Here is a 26,179-nt window from a genome sequence, read left to right on the forward strand (position 1 = left end):
CACTATGTGCTAATAATGCTGAATCGTATCTTTTTAAATGAGCTATGTTATCCGCATTTATATGGTGCTTTGTATTAGAATTAGTATTATTGCGAAGTAGCGCTTTCTTAAAATGGACTCACTTTCATATAGATTCTCAGAATACCATCAGTCTGTTGTACATGTTTAGTAGTGTGTGCTTAGAAGACATATTTTGAACGTTTAGTTTAGAAGAGATTTGTGTACGTTTTAGCTGTGTTGCACAGTTGCCTTGTTGCTGTACAACAGGGCTGTAGAACATTCACAAAGCCAATTGGCTTTGCCTATTCTGTTGCCCAAATTTTTTATTTCAGCAAAACCTTTTTCTTCTTGATCGCACATGAAAGCCCTTTCAAATACGTGAGTTCAGAATATAGTGAAGGCTGGGTAATAGCTCTGGTTTTTTTTAACATGACTTTCAGCCGTGCTGCTATTCAACATGGCCAAAGAAACAGAAAATGCCAATAGCTGTCAGATTGCTAAGATCTATTGGCTTTGTCAATGCTCGTTTCTTTAGTCCTCCAGTACACACTGCTGTTGTAGGTCATGTGTTTGTGGCTCCTTTTACGCCTTTGTCACAGCTGTGAAACTTTACTCGCAAGGCTGAAATAGTGAGATTATGAAAAGCATTGTGTCCCGTCGCATGTTCAAAATAAAAAACTGAAAGTGGATACGGCCCGGTGTTATAGGACAAGTAGTATCTCATACTCTTCATAACCCTACCCCTTTAGTCACTGACTGGGGTGTGGTTAATGATGCTTTCTGATTACACAGACCCCACCCTATGACAAAATGGGAAGGGTGGGGACATTGTTCTTGATTGACATTCAGCCGCCTGCAGCCTACAGCGTAGCCATAAAGAGGGGGAGACTAGGAAGCAACTTCACCTGGGATCTGAGGCCACACAAGGGCTGTATGTGCAAAACCCCTGTTTATGCTACAGACACGCACTCAGACGTGCAGTGAGAGTAGCTGCTGAAAGTTCCTGACTGACCGGTCTCTCTGTCACAGCGCGAAGCAGTCAGGCATGAACTGCATTTACTATGTCGAAGTTAATTTATTTATGGCGGAATACTCTTGATGGACGGAGCCTCAGAACTGTCAACCACTGTCCGCGGCTGACTCAGCCCCGGATTATTAAGGCTTTGTCTGAACTTCTGCCTACCTACCTACACCTCCAGTGTGTAGCTCAAGCACAGCCCATTGTGGCCGTACCAGTTCTCTGAAGCTAACCAACACACAGTTGAGGGAGTACATCAAAGGCTGAACTACACTTCCTCAATTCATGCAGCCTTAGGTGGTTCCAGAAGAAACTGGGTGGAAAGATTCCAAAGATGGCAGGAGCGACTGCAACTCCCCTACCTCTATCCACTGCATGTACAGTTTGCCCAGAAAACCCTGAAGATATAATTCCTGCAACAGGATGTTAATCCATTTCCTGTATTCACTATTGCTTCCTATTAGCTCGTTTTTTGCGAGGGTATTTTATCAATGTAAATGTAATTGAAAATACGATTGTGATAGTATATGTTAGTATTCATATGGTTGTTAATTGTATTGCTTCTACGTTTTGGCATCTTGAAGCTTGGTTAATCCGTGATAGCTGGTTGCACATTATAAATGGAAATCAACGTATTTGTTTTTGTCCTTGAATAGCAGACAAAATCTAACAGGTAAAAACAAACCTAGGTTGGTCAGTCCAAGCTGGCTCCTTGCCATATTGGAGACTGCTCTGAAATGTCTAGGAAACCTAATCGTATTGTCTTCTATACTGAGGTATCTTTTAGGTCTAAATATAGCTGAAATTTGTCAATCTAAGCATTACTCTGTGCCCACTTCAGTAGTTAATATGTGTAGGTAAGTGCCCCTTTTTGACATAGTCGCCCCCACTTTTTGCCTAGTATTTGATGTAATTTTGACAGAAGATGCACTGGGTTCCTGCTAACCAGGTCCCCAGTGCCAGATCTCTTTCCCTAAAACTGTACAATTGTTCTCCAATTGGCAATACCTTTGGCACCCCTGTATGTCCCTAGTAAATGGGATCCCAGGTACCTAGGGCATGGATACCAAAGAGGGTCCCCAAGGCCGACAGCATTTATTGTGCCACCCTCCGGGACCCCTCACCTAGCTCAAGCAGACTGCCATTGTAGGCTGCAGGTCTTGGTGCAGCTAAAAGTGAAAACACAACATGGCACACAGCCTGTGTGGCATGCCCACTAACACTGCATGCAATATATTTATGTCGCCCCTACACAGGCCTTCCAGCCCAAAGGCAGGTTGCATTATATTATATGTGTGGCAATATCTGCAAGAGAAGATATGTCCATACTATGTCTCGATTCTTAGACATAGTAAATGATCAGGGAAGTCATTTTAAGTACACGTGCAGGACTCTGGTCAATACATGTTCCCCAACTACATGATGGCTTCACTGAAACTTAAAATGTTTGTATCAAACATCTTGAATTAATAAACCCTCACTGATTCCAGTGATGGACATCAATACATGCAGCCAGAGGGCACCTTAGAGTTCCCTTATTATGGACGTACATATTAATACATGCACCCAGAGGACACCTTAGAGTTGAAACCTCTAAACCTACCAACTGCTGGTGTGTTGGTCGACTAGTCTAAACCAGCCTGCTACCAACAGACATGTTGCTGACCCCTAAGGGTGAGAGCATCCGCTCTCGGGCAGACAGGAACAAAGCCTGCTCTGGCTGGGGTGTTCACACACCCCTCCATGCAGGGAGGTCAGTGGTGCAATGTGGTTCCCAGGCCCTCTAAAGACAAAGCCCACCTTGGGATTGCCCACTGTGGACTTCCTGCCAACGCCTGCAGCCTCTTTCTGCAGGCCCCCTCTACCACCCCCGGTGACGTAAGCCTGGAGGTTCGGTACACCTCTGCACTCGGCCGCCCCAGGCAGAAGAGAAGGGGACCAAAGGTGTTCCCACATTTCTAGTCCTCGTGAGACCTGAACCCAATGTTGGTATGGTCGGACTGGACTCTCAGTCTATGTCTGCAGGCCCCCCATCTACCAAGACTGCCTCTGGTGACAGAAACCCAACGGTCCAAGATACCTCTGCACCCGGACGCCCCAGATCGAGGAGAAGAGGTCCAAAGTTGTCTCCATGTCCCCAAGCATCGCAGGTACTGAACCCCTTTTTTGGATCATCCAGACTGGTCCCCCAGTTCCTACCTTCAGCATCTTTTTGACCAGACCGATTACCGTTGACTTCAACGGGGCACCCGCCACTGAACTGCACCAGTGCACCCGGCCGCCACAGTGCTGCCTTAAGTGACCTGTTGATGTGGCCTATGACCCTGCCATAAACTCACCTTAATTCTGGAGGATTGGTCCTGTAAGTTGCTGTGGAATACCTGTTTGCCATATGTCTTCTCTCCCATAGTGCAATGTTCTGCAGTTGCAATGTTACCCTAAGTGTTGACTTTTCAAAACTGTAATACTTTCTATTGCAAAACGTACTTACCTGATCGTATTGATTCTGGTGCCTAAATATATATAAAGATTCCTGTTCTTTTTATAAATTGGTGTGGATCTCCTTATTGAGTTGTGTGTGCCGTTTATTGACTGTGTGCCTATAGCAAATGTCTAACACTCCTCTCTGATAAGCTTAAGGCCGCTTGACCACATTACCCCGAGAGCACCTTGGGATTGCAAAAGCAAGCCCCTTTCCACTTACAGGGGAACCCCTCTGGACTCTACATTGTATACCTAATTTTGGCATACCATATAAAGAGCCAACTTCTATCAAAACTACTACTGAGGTGCAGGAGGGTTAAGCACAGCTGATTGATATCACCCCAGGCTGGGCTCAGAGAATTTTGGAGTGATCTGATCTGTTGGTACTCAGTACTCAGTAATCAGAGTAAACCTCCTGTTGCTGCAGGATGATCAGGTCCTCCGCCCCAAACAGCAAGAGTCCTTTTTCATTCCTGATGAAGACACAGGCAACATAGTGACAGCAAAGACGCCTGCAACTACATCAGTCTGCACAGGTCACTGGGCTAAGTTTCTAAGTAGTGTCAGTCTGCAGGAATAGGCATCTGAAGTTTTTCAATTTGCATTGTACCTTACACAGCAGGTTCAGGGGTGGCTATCTGTTTGCCCTGTCTGCCATCATATGTTTTCCCGAAGAACCTTTTTATTAATATTGGCACTAGCGGTATGTTTTCCTTAGGGTTTACTTTACTTGTTTCCTCCCACCTCGTTTATTGCTCCTCAGTGGAATTTGAATCTTGTTTTGAATTCTTGATGGCATCTCCATTTGAGGCAATGCACAGTTGCCCAGTTTGACTCTTTAACCCGAAGGCAGTTTTGTTGCTGGTGATAAATTAAGTGGATGGGGTTGGAGAATGTCAAGCTGTTAGTCGTCCATCTTTTTACAGTCTTATTCCCAGATGAGTCGGTTGCTGCACCTGTGCATCTTTCTTCCCTCTTCCACATCCAACCAAGAAGGAGGAGTGACTTCATGAACAGGACTTGAGTCAAGTAAAATCTTAATTTCAACTGAATTTGTGAGGTTATAGTGGATGATCAGCTCTTTGTAAACTTCCCTGGAGCTAACAAGGGCAAAGTGCTGACCAAGTGTACCATTTAGCACTAGATTATCCTCTGCATAAATATCTGCTATACCTTGGCTAATGTGCCCGCTGAATGGCATTCATGCCCACGCCACTAGAGCAATGAGTGCCTCCACAGCTCTCTCCTAAGGCGTTCCAGTTGCCAATATCTGCTGTGCAGCTATATAGTCATTTTGCATACTTTTGCCGAGTCATCCACAATAAAAGTAAAAGCTGTGTGTAATTGATGCACAGCATGAGAATCTAAAATAGGTTCACACAACAAAAGAAACGAGTTACTTACCTGTAATAATAGTTTTGCAGCTTAAGACTCTTGTACATTCACCTCCCTAGTGAAGAGGATTAATGTGTTACTGGAAATGTTATTTTTGTAAACATAGCCATCACTTAATCATATTACACCAAGGCAAAAAAGGAATCTGGAAGTGGTGGTCATTACTGGGGCATTGAGGACATCAGATTGTCATTACAAGCCTACTGGCTCTGCCCTTATTTGCAAAACAGTTCTGTGCCCAACTACTGAATGGCAGAATAATGTAAAGTATGTGACTCAAGAAAAACCTTCACAATTATAGCTACACATAAATAACTAGTTTCTTATACCGTAGTCTCCTGAATATCTGGATTTTACTGCAATATTTGAAACTCTGCTGGCTACATATTTCATTAACACCAGAAGGCAGCAAAATACAAGGGGATACTGCACCTTGAAAACATAACTGAAGAATTTTACCTGTTATTACAGGAGTACTGAAGCCAGTAAGCTAAGAATGTACAGTGAGCCTGTCAGCTAATGAAGTACAGTTTATTCTAGTTGCATGATAAACAACTGTACATATCTACCCATGACCCATCTGGAGTTGAGAAGTTTCTTTTATTAGATCCTTGGTTGAAATGCCCACAGTGCCTGACACTCTTGGGGCACACTGTAGAATTCTGCCTACATGACACCTCAGGGAACTGCAAAAGGGAAACATACTGGCACAGAGGTAAGATCCAAAAGTAATAAACCAAAACATATCTCAAGTTCTTTTTCTGCAGTGTGCTCACCTGCAGTCAAGTAGTCCTCTTTGAGATTCTTCATGGTGTTCCTGGTGTCACCTTCCTCCTGGATGTTACTCCAAACGTCTTCCCTTCACTAGCTAGCAGGCAGTGGCTGTTCCAGTGCATGTCTTCGTCTGTATTTTTTTTTTTAACACATTTTTATTGGTTTTATCATGAATGATGAAACAGTCGTACAGGTAATATTTCAAACGTAACATCTCAGATAACCAGTCAAAATGCATGTCTTCTACATTATATTTATTTCCAGTTCACAATGTTATTGCTAAACAGTTATGATTTCCCCTCCCCAGTGAGTGTTATTTGGTAATGTGCAGCGTGTCCATCGTGGTGGGGGGGGGATGATAACATCTTGCAGGTCTGTGGGCAAGATGAGTGAGGGATTCCCTCCGAGGCAACTTTGCCTATAATAGGAGGGTGGTTGGGCCCTATCAATGCCCCTCTCGGTCAGGGTCCCGGGGATTCTGGGCTGTCTCTCTCAATGCTTCCATTATGTTGTCCCATGCTCACGCCATCTCTATGGGTCGCAGTCCCATTTTTGCATCCCTAAGTAGTACACCTCCTTCGCAACCAGCCCGATTGTCTAACTCCCTGCGCCAGTTGGCTATGCTTGGACCCAGAGGGGTCTTCCAATTCATTGCGATCTCCCCCTTTGGTAAAATATAAGCTAAGTCTTGGAATCTGCTGGTGGTCTTCGTTTTGGATGTATGTGGGAACCATCCCAGTTAGCAATGACTCATGGTGCAAGGAACCGCTTTCTCTATTGCCCCTGCTACCACTTGGGTCACCCCTTCCCAGAAAGAACCGACCTGTGGGCCGTCCCAAAACATGTGATTGAGTTCAGTGCTGAGCTCCCCACATCTAGGACATGATGCTCCCACAGTGTTAAAGTCCCCGTTAATCTGCCCAGGGGTTAAGTATGCCCGATGTAATTCATAAAAATTGACTAATTTAAATCTGGCATTTCTCGATCCTTTAGGGGTTCTCTCCAGTATTTGTTCCCAGTCCTTGTCGACGATATTGATGTCTAAATCTCCTTCCCATTTCTGCTTTAGCGAGATCAGCGGCAGAGTCGTATCTATTTGTATGCTATTATATTAGTTTGTGACAGCCTTTATTTGCCCTGTCGAGGTCGCCAGCTATGTACTGGTAGTTTGTGTCTGGGGTTCCCCCAGCCCCGCCCGCCAATGTAGTTGAAGCACTGCCGATATCGAGCCATACAGTGAGAAATACCCCCTGGGGAGATTAAACTCTGCCCTGAGATCCTCAAATAAGCGCAGTATGCCGTCTGCAAACAGGTTTCCATCTGTCAGCACACCTGCTGCACAACAAGTATGTAACCCTTCCCAGTACCCCCTGTGCGGCAGCGCCATTAGGAACAGCAGGGGGAGATCTGGGGAGTAGGGAGCCGTGGATCTAATCCTACACAGGTATTTGGCCCAGCATTGTGTGATTGTTTTCAGTTCAGGGGAGTCTTTCTCCCCCCCTAGCGCATTGGATTCCCAGCACCACCTCTCGTAGTCTCGTCAGCACAAGGGTGAACGGCTCTGCCAACTCCCCCAGACCTCGTCTGCTCGTTATCCATGGTGCGAGTCTCTGGAGTTGTGCTGCCAGGTAGTAAGCCTCAAAATTAGGAACCACCAGGCCTCCCTCCGATGACGATCGCTGAAGAGTAGTCAGGGCCACCCGTCGCCACCCACTACCCCAAATAAAAAGGATGCCACCAGTGCATCAAATTCCTAAAGGTTGCACTGGGCATCCACATTGGCAGGACTGTAAAGTAGTACAGTAGCCGGGGCAGAACTATAATTTTAAGGAGTGCTACCATTCCTGCTACCCACAGTGGCAATGTCTCCCAGAAGGCCATGCAAATCTGTATGGATCAGAGGGTCTGACAGGGTGGTTCCCACACCACAGCACCTCAATCCTAGGGGGGTGTCCCAGTTGACCCCATGGGGAAAAGGCGGGTCTTGTCCCAGTTAACTCTTAGCCCCGAAGTGTCCCTGAACTCAGCCAGCATTTCCTGAGCCTTTGTAGATCTCTCTGCATATGTTTCAAAAAGATAAGTAAGTCATCTGCATATAGGGCAATACAATGGCTCCCCCCGCCAGCTCTTATCCCCAGACCTCCTACTCCTTTTCGAGCCGCCGCTCCCAAGGATTCCATTGCTTATGCGAACAGCAACGGTGACTGCGGGCTGCCCTGCCTGGTACCTTGTTCTATTGTGTAGCTATCTGAGATTGTCCGGCCGGTGCGGACCCTAGCTGTTGGTTCGGTATACAGGAGCTTTACCCATGCAATGTAACCAGGCCCCAGTCCCATCTTCGCCATTACAGCGTAAAGAAAACTCCACTCCAGACTGTCAAAGGCCTTCTCGATGTGCACTGCCAATCCTCCTGCTGTCTGTGCGTCATAGGAGGTGTTTCTCAATTTTGTCATGTGAGAGAGCAATTGCATTGCTAGGATCATACTAAGGATCTTGTAATCTAGGTTTAACATGGATAATGGGCTGTACGTCCCCCCTCCCTTTCTGTCGGAACCTTACCGGGTTTCAGCAGGGGCACCACTATTGCCTCCCTGGTTGTCACCCTTAGTATGCACTTCTCCTTTGCGGCTCTATAGAGGGTCTCCAGTCTGGGGCCAATATATCTACATACATGGCGTAAAACTCTACTGGAAAGCCGTCTGTCCCCAGCGTCTTGCCTCTGGCTAACTCCTTAATGGCCCCTTTTATTTTGTGCAGTGTAATGAACCTACCAAAGTGCTCCGCTATCTCTGGTGTGAGGGCTGTAAGTGCCATCCTCTCTAGATATATTTCAGCGGTTTCCCCATCAGGGTGAAGGGTACTCCTATAAAGTTGCTTGTAAAAAGAGAGGAAGTGAGTGTCAATTTCCTCTACTTTGTAAAGGCTGTTTCCTGCTTCTGTCCTCATTTCCATGATGATCGAGCCACTCTTGGCTCAGTGATGCCACCCATGCTAAGATGCGGCTTTCCCTTATCTCCCTCCACATGCGCTTGTGCTATGTAATTTCTGTAGTCAAAGCAGCGAAGGCGTTCGACATGTCCAGCCACTATTTTGCACGTCTTCGTCTGTAGATGCTTTGTTGGTGCTTCACCTCTGATGAATCAGTTTGACTAATTGCTTGGCCCTTTGTTTGGATGTACAGTATCGAAAGACTTCAGCGTCCAAGGTGCCTAATGTTTCAGAAAGTGTTGAAGTCCATTCTTGTTTTGACTTTTTGTTTATCTATTAAGTTTTAAGTAAATATCACATTCTCATAAATGTGGCCCCTGCAGTAAGGGGACAAAAAAAGGAACAAGATGCATGACCTTTTGGAGGATTGCAAGGTTCTGCTGATCTGCAAGCAGTCAGTGATGATAGTACATAGGCAAGGTAGGTATGAGAGATCATGTATTTTTAAGTCATTAGCATGGAATGCCAGCTTGAACATGTGAGTTAGATGGAGTAGCCTTCATTTGGAACTAAGTTAGCAGAAAACTGCTTTGGCATCTGACCAGTTTAAGACAAGATGTGGTGGGGGAGAAGGCAAGAGAATAGAGGCATTACCATGATTAGATCAGTGTTGTTAGACCCTAATCTGAGCAGAAGAGGTGGTTTCCCATTTTTTTCCAGAATTTTAACATTGACTCTTCGAGTCTCCAGGAAAGGTAAGAGTTTCAGATGGTTAAGCCTTGTGCATGAAAGCCTCTTCCACAGAATATTTCAGCTCATACGAAAACACCAACAAAAGGTTCAAAGAGACTGATCTCAAGAATTTGGAATGCAGGAAAGAAGGTTCTAGGAATGTTGCAATGCAGTGTTGGATGAAGCCACCGAAAGATTTGTCTTCCATTCAAAGGGACTTCAATTGTGATCTCCCAGTGATAGGAACTCAATGGAGTACCTTTGGTGCTGGTATGAGTAGGGCAACATGATACAGTTAGTCAAGAGACGTCTTTGAGAGAACTGCATTTAGGCCACTAGAATATAGCAGGCACAATGCTACCACAGCCAGGGCTTTGTATGGGAGACGTAAGAGAGGGAATATGAGTTGGAGAAGATATGGTGCTGGTAGACATTCTTGAGAACACCATGCAGAGATCTTTTGTCTACCAAGCCTACATGTGTAGTCTTGGTAGATGTTGCTGGTGGGAATCCCGTCGATTCTGATCTTATGCAGTGGAGGTACAATGGGTTTGGAGAATTCAGAAGTATTGTCTCAGATTTGTGGCTAAGTCGAGCGCTTTCGATGCATGCTAATAGGCTTCCTTCAAATAGCTAGCTACTAGACATTTGAGTCTGCATACCTAACAATATGAGCTGCAAGGGTATAGGATGGGGACAGAAAGGCATTAAACAGACATGGTGGAAGGGTAGAGCCATAAGTGGCCCTGTAAATAAGAATGGCAATAATGGAGATGATAGCCTGCAATTTGACCTGATGAGAGTGGTTGTCAAAGAAACATCTGAATCAGGAAAGTGCAGCTCTTATTATTCCAGTATGATCAATAAATAGGTCAGGTAGTATTTTGGGATCCGTGATATCAGATATTGTCAATAGTATTTCTGCACAAGCACACCCTTTGTTTCTGGCACTAAGGAAATCTTCCCTAATGTTAAGGAGGGTGATTTTGGTATCATGGAAATTGTGGAAGCAGGTTGGAAGTGGCATAACATGATGTGTGTAGAGTTGGCGGATTTGAGTAACTGTCTCTAAAGCTTTAGCAATGCAGGGTAGATAATAGTGGGGTCTGTGATTAGAGATGATCTCAGAGCATGTACCTGATTAGATCTTGCCTGTAGCCAGTGCGCATGATGCGCTCTTGCTCGACGACGATCTATTGCCTATAAAAAAATCTAAAAAAGGTCTTTTACCTCTCCATTACTTACCGTTTGTTGGCTTCATGGTCATTCTGCTAAGCTGTCTTCTCATTGGGCACCGGTTTCCAGGTGTCGTTTCTTTCTGTGGTGGGTGGACTAAGCACAGTTTGTTCATCTTAATTAGTGTCCATCCGCTGATCTTGCTGTGATTTAGGTACTCCATCTGGCTCCATCTGCTTTCTCCCTAACTGACAAGATACATGTTGCTCTCCTCCCGTCTTGCGTCTTTTTAAATAGCCGTCCCTCCCACATTCCCTGTAAGATATGTTTCTCGCCTCTCGTCTTGTTTTTTTCCTCCCCCCACATCCTTTTTTTTTTTTTTTTTTTTTTGTAGATTTGTATAGCGCTAACTTGGTATGAAGGTAATTGAAGTGCTTTACTTGAGCACTGGTTACATTATACAAGGTCACACTCGTTTTTTTAGGCACAAGCAGTGGTTGAAGCGGGTGAGATCTGAGGGGCACAACTTTTTTAATTGAAGAAAAACAGATCTCCTTTTTGTGGAAAGATAACCGTCCCGGACCGGTTACTTCTGAGAGTTGAACTGTAAGGCAGGGAGTCCCCTGTGCTGTGAGATTGAGGAGGGGGGCAGAGAGCTAAACAAGCCATCTTACCAGGGGTGTCTGCTTGCCCAAAAGAAATGTAATTGTGTGCAACCGGTCAAACTGCAGATGTAAAGAGTGCTTGGAAGCCAGAATTGGTTTTCATTGATGGAATCATTTGAAGATACCTGATGACTCCGATTTATTCTTCTTGGGAGGTATTGCAAGGAGTAAGTGTGTGATTTTGAAAGACAACTAAAAAAATGTGCACTATGTACAGTCCGGATATTACTAAAATCTATATTTTGGAATCACTTTTTTACCTTAAAGCTTTTTGTGTATTTTGTAGCAGCCTATCTTATACTGTGTGCAATGCAGGTTTAAAATAATGAGTTGCATATTCATTGTGCTTTCTGTCACATACTGGGGACCTTGTAGCACTAAACATACACAAGTCACTATTCTCCACTGCACCCACCAGGATTCAGTTCTGTGGCCCTCTGATTACAGACACAGACCTCTGCATTGCATTAACTAATAGAGGTTTCCTAATGTATTTTAGTGCATTTCCCACTGAGTAACTTAACATGCGTTTTGTTTTTCGTTTTGTACTTAAGCTGTTTCTTAATTTATATGTAGTTACTCTAAGGTGAAATACTGAAAAAAGTTTGACTGTTCCCTCCCCTCCACTCACTCACTCCACCTCATTTGCATGCGGCATCACAGTTTCCATCCAATATTTAATGCATGTTGACTACTGAGCACAAGAAGGCTTTTTAGGAACAAGGCAATTAAGTGATTTGCCCAGAGTCACAGGCTTTAGAGCTGACGCTGAGACTCAAACTTTTTTTCCAGCCTTGTTTTTTTCTTTTGCTTCCTGCGTCGATCACTACACAACCATCAAGTGTTGTGCAGAGCATTGTGCTTTCTGTTTGTCATTATCCATTCTGAGTCTGCCCAGACTGTGAGACTCTGCCTGTGCCAGTAGAGCCCTTTTCTTAGAGGAGTCACCATGCCCAAGATACCCAAGGCATATGTACTGTTTTATTCTTAATACCATGGCAAATCACACCAGGTAATGAAGTACGGAACTAGCCAGAGGGTGTAATCATAGGACAGAAATTCCTAAAAAAAAAAAAAAAAAAAAAAAAAGCGTTAATAGCACTTCATCAGGAGCTCATTTCATGCTTTTCTGTTTCCAGCCACTTTATCATAGGTGCCCAAAATTGGCACTTATTATTTTCCGCATCTGACATGACCATTCTAAGAAGATTATACTTGATGGACCTCATCCAGTCCACTCATAGAGAGGGGGACGTTATTTAACCATTTCTTGCATATCTCTCTATGGGCTAAGAGGATCGCATAAAAAATCAACTTCTGTTCATCTTTTCTCAAGCTCAAGCTGTGGTGCTCATCAAGAATACCAAAAATGACTAGAGAAAGGCTTACCTGAATGGTTATACTAAGGATGTCTGTTAAAGCCTTACTTCCATCCTCCCAAAATGTTTGAATTCCCAGACATTCAACAAACATTGATGTCATCTGCTTTTTCTAACCCGCACTTCATATATCCTGGGGTTTTCACCTTTTCCCACTTTTGACATCCTGAGTTGCGTCCAGTAGGCTCTGTCAAGGGAGAAAAGGCAATTCCTCCTTAAATTGGCAGGCTTTACAAAACTGTAAAGAAGATTCAAAGATACTTGCCATAAATTATCTAACTGGAGCTCCGGCAAGTTTTCTATCCACAGCTTCTCCGGCAATGTGAAATCTCCATCTGCCATGTCAACCATTAGCCAGTACCTCCTTGAGATCTCCTTGTTCTTGGTAGCCCCCAAGCCTAAAGTCTCTTCCAGTTCATTTGAGCCACCTATCTTCAAAGCTAAGCTTGGTACCAGCTCTGAATTTGAAGGATGTCCGTCTGTTTGCAAAACTCATCTTAAAGTATAAGCCTACCCTCCTCATACAATTGACCCCACCTTAAGACGCCGGCCTCTTTTAAGGGAATTGCCAATTTATCGCTAACCCAGTCGGGGGCGCCTGATGAGTCCCGTAGAGGTGCAAGCTTACTATTATAAGTGAGTTTGAGTGCCTTCCTAATGCGATACCATACTTTGGCCATGCCCTGCCGAATCTTAAGCCTGACCTTTTTGTAGTACTTGGGGTCAGCAGACTTATACATGAAACCAAAATCCCCTCCCTGAATATTTTTTAACATGGCTTTAAACATAACCCCTATATCGGACCTGTCTGGATTATGTAGTAGCATCGTTCCATTTTGGCATAAAGGCCTAGGCATAGTATTGTAATTCCCGAAGAGTCAAACCACCCTTGTCCCTAGCCCTCTGTAGTTTCTTCTGGGCTGTCCACACCCCCTTTAACGCCCAAATGAAGCTACTAATCAAGCCTTGCAACTTCACTAATCCTTCCGACTTGAAAGGGAGAGGAACTGTGTTAAATAAGAAAGTAAGTTTTTGCAGAATATACATCTGAACCAGATTTGTTCACCCATAAATGGTGAGTGGTAGATGCACCAGCTTGCCATTAGGGTACACACTACTTTCCCAGCTCTTTGAAAGTTCTCTTCCGGCAGTAGCTGGATATTTTGCATGATTTTCACCTCTAGATACCTCAATTCATTCTTAACCCGACTACCCACCCTTGGCATGTTCCAGGCCATTATTTCTGTCTTGGAATTATTAACAGAGTAGCCAGCAACCTTGCTAAAATCTAGGGTCAGTCTCTAAATTACTGGTAGGTACTCTCTGGAAGTTGGAGGTATAGACCATAAGGTCATCGGCATAAAGGGAAATCTTTTTTGTCCAACCATTACAACTGAAGGGAAATATGGCCTCCTCATTTCTAATTTTCCAGGCTAATGGTTCAATGTAGAGGTTTTATAAGAGTGGGGATAGTGGATAGCCCAGTATAGTCCCCCTGGTTATCTTGTAGGAAGGGGTCAGGTTCCCATTTACTAAAACTTTGGCGCCGGGACATTGATATATCGTCGCTAAAGCCCTACAGAAGTTATCACCTAAATAATAAAACAGCAAATAAGCTCAGTTGACTTGGTCGAATGCTTTTGTTGCATCTAAGGTGATTACTGCAAGGGGGACCTTATATTCAGTGGCAAGATCTATAGATCCAATAAGGCCATAAGTTAACTCGTGAAGGGACCTGCCCTTCAGGAAACCTTTCTGATCCTCATACAGAAGATCACCAATCACCACATTAGGCCTCTTTGTCAATACCTTAGCAAAAATCTTGTAATCACAATTTATTAATTAAATTGGCCTGTAAGGCTCACAGGTTCTAGGACACTTTCCTAGTTTCAAAATTAGTGTGACTGTGGCCTTGTTCCATAACGGGGTAATACAAGAGCCATTCTCAAATATCTCGCCAAATACATTTTCAACACCGGCAACAAGTAATCAATCAAAACTTTATAGATCTCATGTGGAAGGCCATCCGGCCCACTGCCTTGCCTATTTTACCAAACTAAACGGCCTGCTTGACCTCCCCCAGAGTTATGGCACTATTTAGAAAGATATTATTTTTCTCACTAAGCCTATTCAAGTCTTCTAGACCCTCTTGTCTCAACCAAGACTTCACCCCCTCCTCTGATGTTACTAATTCCTCCCGATATAACTTCTCAAAAAAGTACAGAAACGCTTTTTCAATATCCTCACTATCCCTTAGTACTGTTCCAGTTTTATCACATTTAACTTCTTTAATCAAGTTTCTGACATGATCTACTTTGGTTCTCCAGGCCAACAGCCTACCACAGTTCTCTTCGTATTCAAAGTAGGCTACCCTACTAGATTCTAACCTTTTAACTCTATCATCGATTACGGCATTTAATTTCCTTTTTATATTTTGCAGGGAAGCCTGTAAGAACGTTCTTGTCCTGCACAGCCGCCATTTGACACAGTTTTGCCTCTAACTCCTGTATGTGAGACACCTGGGCACTAACCTCAGCAATATAGTCCTTCCTAATGAAAGCTGCTGTATTAATCAATTTTCCTCCTAAGAAAGCCTCATAGGCTTCCCACAATACCCCTGGAGGGGCAGAGCCTACATTCATATGCACAAATTAATCTGTCTCAGCAGAGAGCACTCCTACCAACTTCCTTGTCTGCCAGGAGGGTGCGAGCTAATGTCCATCTTCTAGTTCCCACTCTACCTACCAAAACTAAATTTAATAACACAGCTCAGTGATCTGAAATATGGGACCCTAAGTGTTTGATCCCTTTAACTTAGTTCTTTATACTATGGTCTACCAAAAAATAATCAGTACGAGATTGGTGACCATATTTTTTATTGCTACACGTAAAACCTTTTTTAGGCCCCTCCTTCTCCCTCAAGACATCCCACATTCCCAACTGAGACATAATCAGTTTGATTTGAGATAACATCTTTGTGTTCATTACATATCTACTCTTACTTGATTTGTCTAGAGCATTATTTACCACTGTTAAAAGCCCCTGCCAGAATAATGGGGTCATAAAATCTTAGCATGTTAGCTAGCATGTCCCTAAGGGGACCTGGGTCATCTACATTTGGACTATAATACCCTACTAAGATGTACCTTTGATCATATCCCACTAGGATAGAAATAACCTACCTTTCTGCTTTGTCTACAACACTCTCTTTAATATTAATTTTCAGGTTATTCTTTACCAATATGGCCACGCCCTTCGTATTAGTATTATGGTTTGTGCATACTAATAGTTGAACCCATTTTCTCGCCGTTTAAACAGGTCCATGCACTCTGTCTTAGTCAGATCGGTCTCCTGCAAAATGAAAATATGAGCTGTGGAATCTTTCATGAATTGCAGTAGACTCTCCCTCTGCCCTCTCATACGCAACCCATTCACTTTCCAGGATAAGATTTTAACGTAAATTTCCATATCCTACACCCTCACCCTTGACCTAGAAAATGGCAACACCCCAACCAAGGTATAAAACTAACCAACACTGCCGACCAACACTGAGCATACCTAAGGTGTCTGAGGTTATAGTTTTTCCCTAATGCTCCCCACCTCGTGACCCCACCTCTACCCCCACCCTCCCTTCCCTGGAGAACCCACCCTAACCTCCTCATGACCTACAGCCTTTGGGAGCACTTCACCCACGGTGCACATTATAAGAAAAAGTAACATCAGAAAACAAACTAAAGAACCAGATAATTGAGAAAAGGGGACATGCTTGGCATAACAAAAGGGCAAAACAGAAATAGAAACGATCAATTTACATCTCCCCTTTCTTTGTCTCTGAACACTGCCTATTATACGAGATAGATGTAAAAAAGTAATCCACTTCCTTATAACCTCTGAAATTGTACATCTTGTTATTAAACCTCACTCTGAGTGGCAGGTAATTTCAGCTGAGCCGTGGCCCCCAACTTTCTTGAACAGTCTATCCTTTTCCCCAGCTCTGACTGCCTATTTAAAGTAATCTGTGAGACATCTGATTTAATTTAAAAAGTTACAAAAGTTGTATCGCCATCTGTCAAATACCTCAATTTCAAGGCACTTAAAAGAATACGTTCTTTTAAGGTATATGTGTGGAAATGAACTAGAATCTTCCTCGGTTTATTTCTATTGGGGTTTATCTTGAAGGGGTCTCCATACCCTGTGAATGTTGTTGAGAATTTCCTGTTTGGAACCAGCTATCTGTGTTTCAGTCTTAACAGCTTTCCTACAAATAGTTTTAGGTTATCCCCCACTGCCTTCTTGGGAACATATAGAATTTGCAAATTAAGTCCTCTCTGATTATTTCCCAACTACTCTAACTTCCACTGACAATCCTCTTCCACCACCTTCGAAAGGCTTATGCCCTGCTTTTTGGCCTCTGCTAGAGTTTTCACCTCATTGACTTCATACTCCAAAATAGCAGTTCTATTGGCCGAATCGTCTATTTTCTTCTCCAGATAACTAACATACCTCCTGAATCTTTTTGGTGTGAAGTTCAGACACTTTGAGCCTTCTCCTAACCTCTAGGGTAAGGGCCCGGATCAGTGATTCGACTGATTGACTTCCTTGTGCTTCATCTGAGATGGGTGAGTAGCTACAGGCCTTAAAGTACTAAACCCAGGACTTCCCCCTGGAAAGGTCTCACTTCTAAGGGTAATCTCAGTTACCACCAATGGGGGTTATTGAACTTACATATCTACTTCTGCTACTTCTTCCACTGCTAACACCTGATATCTATTGGAGGTGGCTAGATCTAGGGCCTCCCCTACAGCTTTTTTTTACCCTTGAGGATAACTTATAAAGGCTCAAAATGGTCTCTTGTGGTTCTTCCCAAGGGCCCACCACCCAAACAACTTCGCCTTCTACCGTTGAGGGCACAACCTTGAAGTAAGTAAGTAATGAGAGGGTGATCTTCAGCTTACACTCTGGTTTACCAGGATTTCCTCGACCTTCTTCCCCAGTAGAGACCCTCTTATAGGGAGTGGGGGGTAATAACAATAGATGTTTTTAAGGGGATACTAGGTCCTTTCTCCGCTCTTCCCAAATCCTTTAAATCGGTGCTTGTGTTCCCTATATACGCATTCCTCAGCGCGCATTTAGTATTTTGATCAGGCACACTCTGGTTTCTGCCCCCTTTCATCTCAGCACCTATGCATTTATGTGCCACACTTTCATTTGCCTCAGATAGCCTTACCCAGCACTTGATTCCTCTTCACAGAAGCTTGGACCTGAGTCTCTAGTCCCAGGGCTCTGCTGGTGTGTCAGAATTGTTCTAGCAGACACAGGAGCTCAGCAAACTTTGATGCCTCTAAAACTACTGTGGTCTCTGGGACTTCCTCCTCTCCCCTTCCCCCGGAAAGAAATCCTTGCCTCTGCTCTCCGGCCCCAAGACAACACATGCGTGGCTGTAATCCAGTCACCTCCTGCTCGCTCTCTCCCAAACTCACCACACACGCTGTGACTACTCCCCGACCTGCGACTCCGCCGAGCACGCCCAGACATGGATTCAAAAAGGTATGTTAAAGGCAGTCGGGGGATCTATGCTCCCTTCTCCCCTTCTCTTACATAAGACTCGCTTAGAGGCAAATTCAGATTTTCCTAGCTTTAGTAAAGGAAAGTCTAGATTTTATTAAAGACACGGAGGCGAGTATTATGCTTCCTTTTCTTGCTTTATTATCAATAGCAGCCAAGATAAAACACGCAACAAGAACTACATATCCCATGAATCAAGAAAAAATATGTCATACATGAAGTCATAAACAAATAACCAATAGAAAACGCTCAACCCCAATAACTGTCTTAACTGCGAGCAACAAGTCCTCTTTTCTTGCGAGAGCAGGTCAAGAGAAGTTCCATTTTACTCCTTACATATAATATTGCTGTTGTTCACTTAATTTACGTATTTTATTTTGTGGTATGTATAATCTGTGTGTTTTTTAACTGGCTTATTGTTTCCTCTTGGTTTTCTGAATATAAAGCGAGCGCTTGGTTCGTGCGTCGCTTGAGGAGCCGAGCACTCTTCAGAACGTTCGGCTCTCCCGCCTCACTCTTCTGAGGTACGCATCTCACTCGAGCGCTTACCTCAGGAGAGCCTGCATCGCACAGAGGCAGCGCGTCTTGATAACCTTTCTTCTGAGTTTTCCTGCGTCTCCGAATGCGTTCTTCTCTCTGGCTCGGCGGTTTTAACATCGCGTTTCTTCAGCGTCCGTCTCTGGCAGATAGTTCCTGCTTCGGGCGGAGTCGAGGAGCGAGTCACGCCTCCTCAAGCCTTTTTTGGTTTTTGGGGAGTGTCTTTCATTTTTTACACTCCCCCTGCATACGCCCATAGCCCACAGCTCATTTTTAACCCTTTCTTCTCTGGTTTGTTTTTAGTAGATGATTTATTTATTCTTTTTTCCTACCTTTTCAATTTGTGAGCTTTCTGCTCCAGACCTTATTTAATATTTCTAGAAAATGTCTAAGAAAGCTTCTGAAAATAATAATAACGTTGACATTGATAATTTTCGCGCAGATTTGAATACTTTTATTCAAGATACTGTTCAGCAGGCTGTGTCAACATCTATGTTGCATATGTCTAAAAAACTGGAACTTTCTTTTTCAAAATTGGCTACCCAAAATGGTAATGTTTCTGAGCCAATTAAAAGGAAAAAGCGCACCATTTCTAAGGTACAGGCTATGTTGGGTGCTGATGAGTCTCCCAATTGGCTGGTCCTTCCCCTGTAAGGAGTTTCATACGGTGGAAATGGGTCCCTCTCCTTTTAATATTACACAGTTGAGGGACACGGATGATGATATGGAGTACGATGATGGGGAAAACGATGATACTCAGGGTTTTGATGATCCATGGCAAGGGCCTCTAGAGAAAAGGCAAAAAAATGATCTTTCTGATTCAGACCTATCTTCAAATATAAATGATTTTACTGTTCTTGATGCTTTGGGGGAACCAGTGTTTGATCCTACTTTGATACACCACCCAAACTCTACTGAATGGTTCCCGTCTGAACATGTGGCGGAATTTAAGACACTCTTTGGACAAATCCACGAGAAACAAATTGCGGTCTGAATGTCCCCGTCCCTCCCTTCCTCACAGCATCACTCCCACTCCTGTTATTGATCCGAATATGGTTTTATTTTTCTCCAAATATGGTAAAGATCCTAAGAAAGGGGTCGATAGGGTGTGGTCCGTTTGCCAGGACAGACTTTTAGACCTGGTTGGTCCTCTGACCGGAATTATTGATTTGGCTGAAGAGGCCAGGTTGGAAGGCTCACAAATTGACCCTGCTACTCTTTCTAACTGGGCCCAACGGGCAGTTTGCATTTTGGGCAATGTGAACACTGCTATTTCTCAGGAAAGACAAAAGAGTCTTTTGCTTAAAATGGACCCTAAATTGGGCAGCCTGGCCGCCAGAGAAGAAGGACAGCAAGCTAATGGTCTTCTTTTTGGGGACTCGTTTATAAAGGAACTCAGTAAATCCGTTTCTCCCTTCGCGACCCTGGATAAGGCTCAGGTCTCACTAAAGAAGATTTTCAGCTCCAGGGTTTTTGGCAGGGCCAGTAAAGGGAGGAGCCGCTTTACCGGCCGCTTCACCTGCCGTGGTGGCAGTTCCCTCAGAGGCTCCTCGTTCTACTCCCCTGAATTCAGACCTCAGTTCTACCCTCAAAGAGGGAGGGGGTTCAGGAGCAGAGGTTACCGTCAAAGAGGAGGACAAGTCTCAGGTAAGAAATGTAAGTTTTGGCCCTCTTCCTGTGGGAGGTCGATTGGCGCATTTTCTTTCAAATTGGTATCAAATTACTGCGCATCCTTGGGTTCTTCAGACCATTCTAGGGTATTGCATAGACCTGTATCAAGTTCCCAGTCAATCTTGTCCTCCTCCCCCACTAAGGTTTTCCCAGGAACAATCACGTTTAATAAAATTAGAGATTCTGTCTTTGATTTAAAAAAACATAAAAGAAGAAACTTGCTTTCACCCCTCAGCTTTTCTCAGTACTATTTTTCTGGTCCAGAAGTAAAACAAAAAGTTTTGTCCAGTGATAAACCTGAAATTGTTCAACAACTATGTTGTTTACAATCATTTCAAAATGGAGACTATTCTCCATCTCAGAGACATCTTGATGGAAGGCGATTGGTTCGTTCGTCTAGATCTCCAGGACGCTTATTTTGCGATTCCTGTCCATCCTTTTTACAGGAAATTCCTACAATTTCAGTGGGAAGGCTCGATTTTCCAGTTCACCGCTCTCCCTTTCGGCCTCGCTTCCACTCCCTGGTGTTTCACAAAGGTGATGAAGCCAGTGGTAGCTTATTTAAGAGCTCAGGGAATAAGATTGATCATCTATCTAGACAATTTTCTTATTATGGCTCAGAACAAGGACACTGTGTTAGAGCATTTACACATTTGCCTGCATCTTTTGCAGTCCCTAGGTTTTCTGGTAAACATGGAAAAGTCTTCTCTTGTTCCCTCGACTCAGGTGGAATTTTTGAGGTTCCTTATAGATTCCAAAACAACATCGCTGTTTCTACCCCATCAGAAAGTGTGTCGAATAAAACACGAGTGTAGGAAGTTGGCTCTGTATGCACTATTTCAAAGTAAGGAATAGTATGCACAGAGTCCAAGGGTTCCCCTTAGAGGTAAGATAGTGGCAAAAAGAGATAATACTAATGCTCTATTTTGTGGTAGTGTGGTCGAGCAGTAGGCTTATCATAGGAGTAGTGTTAAGCATTTGTTGTACATACACACAGGCAATAAATGAGGAACACACACTCAGAGACAAATCCAGCCAATAGGTTTTGTTATAGAAAAATATATTTTCTTAGTTTATTTTAAGAACCACAGGTTCAAATTCTACATGTAATATCTCATTTGAAAGGTATTGCAGGTAAGTACTTTAGGAACTTTGAATCATTACATTAGCATGTATACTTTTTACATAAAACACAATAAGCTGTTTTAAAAGTGGACACAGTGCAATTTTCACAGTTCCTGGGGGAGGTAAGTTTTTGTTAGTTTTGTCAGGTAAGTAAATCACTTACAAGTCTCAGGTTTGGGTCCAAGGTAGCCCACCGTTGGGGGTTCAGAGCAACCCCAAAGTTACCACACCAGCAGCTCAGGGCCGGTCAGGTGCAGAGGTCAAAGAGGTGCCCAAAACACATAGGCTTCAATGGAGAGAAGGGGGTGCCCCGGTTCCGGTCTGCCAGCAGGTAAGTACCCGCGTCTTCGGAGGGCAGACCAGGGGGGTTTTGTAGGGCACCGGGGGGGGACGCAAGTCAGCACAAAAAGTACACCCTCAGCAGCGCGGGGGCGGCCGGGTGCAGTGTGCAAACACGCGTCGGGTTTTCAATGTTGTTAAATGAGAGATCAAGGGATCTCTTCAGCGGTGCAGGCAGGCAGGCTCCTCGGGGTAGCCACCACCTGGGCAAGGGAGAGGGCCTCCTGGGGGTCACTCCTGCACAGGAGTTCCGTTCCTTTAGGTGCTGGGGGCTGCGGGTGCAGGGTCTTTTCCAGCCGTCGGGAAATGGAGTTCAGGCAGTCGCGGTCAGGGGGAGCCTCGGGATTCCCTCTGCAGGCGTCGCTGTGGGGGCTCAGGGGGGACAACTTTGGTTACTCACGGTCTCGGAGTCACCGGAGGGTCCTCCCTGAGGTGTTGGTTCTCCACCAGTCGAGTCGGGGTCGCCGGGTGCAGTGTTGCAAGTCTCACGCTTCTTGCGGGGAGTTGCAGGGGTCTTTAAGTCTGCTCCTTGAAACAAAGTTGCAGTTCTTTTGGAGCAGGGCTGCTGTCCTCGGGAGTTCCTTGTTTTGCTTGAAGCAGGGCAGTCCTCTGAGGATTCAGAGGTCGCTGGTCCTTTGGAAAGCGTCGCTGGAGCAGGGTTCTTTGGAAGGCAGGAGACAGGCCGGTAGGACTGGGGCCAAAGCAGTTGGTGTCTTCTGTTCTTCCTCTGCAGGGGTTTTTCAGCTCGGCAGTCTTCTTCTTCTTGTAATTTCAGGAATCTAAATTCTTAGGTTCAGGGAAGCCCTTAAATACTAAATTTAAGGGCGTGTTTAGGTCTGGGGTGTTAGTAGCCAATGGCTACTAGCCCTGAGGGTGGGTACACCCTCTTTGTGCCTCCTCCCAAGGGGAGGGGGTCACATTCCTATCCCTATTGGGGGAATCCTCCTTCTACAAGATGGAGGATTTCTAAAAGTCAGAGTCACCTCAGCTCAGGACACCTTAGGGGCTGTCCTGACTGGTCAGTGACTCCTCCTTGTTTTTCTCATTATCTCTCCTGGACTTGCCGCCAAAAGTGGGGGCTGTGTCCAGGGGGGCGGGCATCTCCACTAGCTGGAGTGCCCTGGGGCATTGTAACACGAAGCTTGAGCCTTTGAAGCTCACTGCTAGGTGTTACAGTTCCTGCAGGGGGGAGGTGAAGCACCTCCACCCAGAGCAGGCTTTGTTTCTGTCCTCAGAGAGCACAAAGGCTCTCACCGCATGAGGTCAGAAACTCGTCTCTCAGCAGCAGGCTGGCACAGACCAGTCAGTCCTGCACTGAACAATTGGGTAAAATACAGGGGGCATCTCTAAGAGGCCCTCTGTGTGCATTTTTTAATAAATCCAACACTGGCATCAGTGTGGGTTTATTATTCTGAGAAGTTTGATACAAAACTTCCCAGTATTCAGTGTAGCCATTATGGAGCTGTGGAGTTCGTTTTTGACAGACTCCCAGACCATATACTCTAATGGCTACCCTGCACTTACAATGTCTAAGGTTTTGCTTAGACACTGTAGGGGAATAGTGCTCATGCACTGGTGCCCTCACCTATGGTATAGTGCACCCTGCCTTAGGGCTGTAAGGCCTACTAGAGGGGTGACTTATCTATACTGCATAGGCAGTGTGAGGTTGGCATGGCACCCTGAGGGGAGTGCCATGTCGACTTACTCGTTTTGTTCTCATCAGCACACACAAGCTGGCAAGCAGTGTGTCTGTGCTGAGTGAGGGGTCCCCAGGGTGGCATAAGATATGCTGCAGCCCTTAGAGACCTTCCCTGGCATCAGGGCCCTTGGTACCAGGGGTACCAGTTACAAGGGACTTACCTGGATGCCAGGGTTGTGCCAATTGTGGAAACAACTGTACATTTTAGGTGAAAGAACACTGGTGCTGGGGCCTGGTTAGCAGGGTCCCAGCACACTTCTCAGTCAAGTCAGTATCAGTATCAGGCAAAAAGTGGGGGGTAACTGCAACAGGGAGCCATTTCTTTACAACGAGCTTCGGCAAGTCCTCAATCTTTCCGTTCTCTCTCTTCGATCTCTGGCAAGGATTGTAGGCCTCTTGGCCTCATCCATTCAGGCCATATTTCCAGGCCCTTTACATTACAGAGCCCTTCAGAGGCTAAAGATTTGACATCTCCGCAGAGGGCTTCGGTACTGTTCATGACTAAATCAAATGAACATTGTGCGCTACCTTAACATTCATTTATTACCACTAGGAGAGCTTTCGGCAAGCACTTTTAGTCAGCCTCAGATCCTTTATGAAAGCACAGTCATTGCCCATCAACTCGAAGCAGCAGGAACAGATGGAATTGAATGGCGATGTTTGAAAGAAACCCTACTGTGATACTGAAGTCTGTAGGTCTGACGTGTTCCAAGGACATTTATTTATCTGTGTACCTTCTTCTGCATTCTTGCTAAGGATTGGAATGTAAAGTCAACCCCCACCTTGATTTTCTTATCCCGAATGTTGTGCAGTTTACACCTTTTCTTCAAAAGATGGCCATGTCCACAAGGCAAAAGCATTGCGTGAAGATAGTTTAAAATCGAATCCCCTATTGGAGAGGATGGGTTCAAACTTAGCATCTTTCCATGACGGAGTTCAAGGGCAGACAGGAATAATGTTTTTTTCTGAAACCGTTTGTAATGTCACAACTCAGCTATTACTCGCTTTCTCGTGGCTTTTCCTGTGATTGTGCCAAAGCACCACGATGCAGCAGCGAGCATCGCTACCTCTCTCTTTGGTGAGGGGTTTGACAGTGGAATTAGAAAGAAATGCAGATAGGGGTCCTGTGCGACTGGGAAAACAATTATAGAACATTTCAGAAATGTGTGCTAAATTGTGGCCCTACTCTGTTAGATGTTGAGTTGATACTTGCAATATTTTTGTTACTTGAAAAACAAGAATTGGTAAAGCCAGTAGGTCTCGCCTCTGATGTCTATTGGCTTTGTCAATGTTTCTTTTTAGAAATGTATAGCAGCATGGCTAAAAGAAAAAAAAAAAAAAAAAACACTGATACAAGCAGCACGCTTGCCCTGTTGTTTGGCAATGTTCTATTCTGCCTAAAAAAAAAAAAAACATAAAACAGGGATTTTAGTCCACCCATTAATTACCATTGGTTGGATTCATAATCACTCTTCTTTGCTGCCTTCTAATTGGGCAGCACTTGCCAGACACCACTTCATTTCCTTCCAGTGGCTCATGGACGTAGCACAGATTGATTCAGCTTAATTAGTGTCTCCCCGCTGATCGTGCTGTGAATCAGGCGTGATTTCTTTCACTGCCTTCAACTGGCTCCGTATCTTTTATCCCCATCTGGTATGATATATGTTTTTCCATCATCCACCAGCACCTCCTGGTCTAAAACACATTCATTTGTAAGCAGTGAAGCATTACACATACTAACAAGCTCCTGCATCGGATCACAGCCATCCGATGTTTAATTAGATCCTCGGCTGAGATAAATTGTAACATATTGGACTGTGATTGCATTTATATAGCAGGAGGCTTTGAAGTATGAAGTTCTATAGGGCAATTCAGTGGCAACTCTGGAAACTTTCTATACCACCCAATGACTCTCGACTGCGCTCAATGCCACTCCATTCCTTAAAAAAAAGAATCTCACAAAGGCAAGACCCTTTGGCTTTGGCAATGCTTGTTTTTAAGGGAAGTTACCATTAGAAATGAAATCTAGATGATGTTAGTGATCTCAGGGGCAACAACGAATAGGCCTCTTACCATTATAGATGACTACTGAGTGTGCTGTTTTCTTAAATGGAATAGGATTTTAGTGACAAATTTATTTTTGGTGGAGGTATTAGCTGACTGACTTTGGTGCCAGACTCTTCACCAACAGAGTGATTGTGGTAAGTTCATACCAAGAAAGGTGCAGGTAATCTATGGTCTGAAAATATGGAATACAGCAATTCAACCATGTGACCAGTGAGTGGGCTGGGTTGCCTTTTGTTGAAGCCCAAATCGTCCATTTATTCTATAAAGCCTCGAGCAAATGTGCTGGTTTGACCTACAGAGTAAATGTTTCAGTCCCATAGGGTGAGGGCACTCTTACTGAGACAGTTGAGTTCCACGAGATCTGTCATATATATAGTAATTAAGGGTGCACAAGAAGGTAGATCTGTTGAAATGTTTTATTGATAGGCGTTCAAAGGATTCACAAAAGAGGACCATTGGCATTGCTTATGTTGTATTGAGTTGTGGTTAAAAAAGAACTAGCCCAATTTCCCAGACTTAATCTCTACTAGGAGGGCTATAATGTAAGGCCTTGAGGCTTTGCTATGTTATTTTTCTGCTGTAACCAGGAACTGGAGATATTCTTCTATGATCAGGATGCACTTTG

General features: G+C 44.4%; 1 protein-coding gene across 1 annotated transcript in view; it reads left to right on the forward strand.

The window, feature by feature from the left end:
• ATR (ATR serine/threonine kinase) overlaps positions 1 to 26,179 on the forward strand; it is a 488,241-nt gene that overhangs the window by 460,243 nt on the left and 1,819 nt on the right. The window lies entirely within an intron of this gene.

The sequence above is a fragment of the Pleurodeles waltl genome, chromosome 11 (assembly GCF_031143425.1).
Source record: "Pleurodeles waltl isolate 20211129_DDA chromosome 11, aPleWal1.hap1.20221129, whole genome shotgun sequence".
Lineage (NCBI taxonomy): Eukaryota > Metazoa > Chordata > Amphibia > Caudata > Salamandridae > Pleurodeles > Pleurodeles waltl.